This window comes from Sinocyclocheilus anshuiensis, unplaced genomic scaffold (assembly GCF_001515605.1).
Source record: "Sinocyclocheilus anshuiensis isolate Anshui unplaced genomic scaffold, SAMN03320099.WGS_v1.1 scaffold1068, whole genome shotgun sequence".
Classification (NCBI taxonomy): domain Eukaryota; kingdom Metazoa; phylum Chordata; class Actinopteri; order Cypriniformes; family Cyprinidae; genus Sinocyclocheilus; species Sinocyclocheilus anshuiensis.
This window is the reverse complement of record NW_015551062.1, coordinates 194,481-194,924: the sequence shown is the minus strand read 5'-3', so window position 1 is coordinate 194,924 and position 444 is coordinate 194,481. Positions and strand designations below refer to the sequence as shown.

General features: G+C 36.3%; 1 protein-coding gene across 1 annotated transcript in view; it reads left to right on the top strand.

The window, feature by feature from the left end:
* LOC107661993 (deoxynucleoside triphosphate triphosphohydrolase SAMHD1-like) overlaps positions 1 to 444 on the top strand; it is a 19,593-nt gene that overhangs the window by 7,419 nt on the left and 11,730 nt on the right. The gene's annotated exons all lie outside the window — the stretch shown is intronic.

Genomic DNA, 444 nt, shown 5'->3' with positions numbered 1-444 from the left:
CCAAAGTATGTTACAGACTTTTCATTAAGACCCTAAAGAATCATATCAACTTGTGGAAAATGGGAATCCGATGACCCCTTTAAGACTATTCTTAAGAGCATTTCTGAGAAGTTTTATACATACGGGCCCAGAACTGAACTGAGCCTGTTTTGTTTTTAGAGCTGCTTGAAGCTGAATTTGTATTGACAGACATGAAATCTTAGTTGATGTTGCTCATGACAAGCTGTGATTTCTTGATTCACCTGTAGTCTTTTTTTTTTTTGAGCAGGTGTGATCTGGGCCCGTATTTATCAAGCCTCTGAGAATTACTCTCAAGAACACTACTAAGAATTGACTTAAGTGTAAAAAAATTCTTGGCTCAAAGCTGCGCTTAAAAGTTCGTTATCAAGCATCTCATTTGTAATTTAAGTGAAGTGTAGGACTAAATCTTAAGTGTCAGTCTTA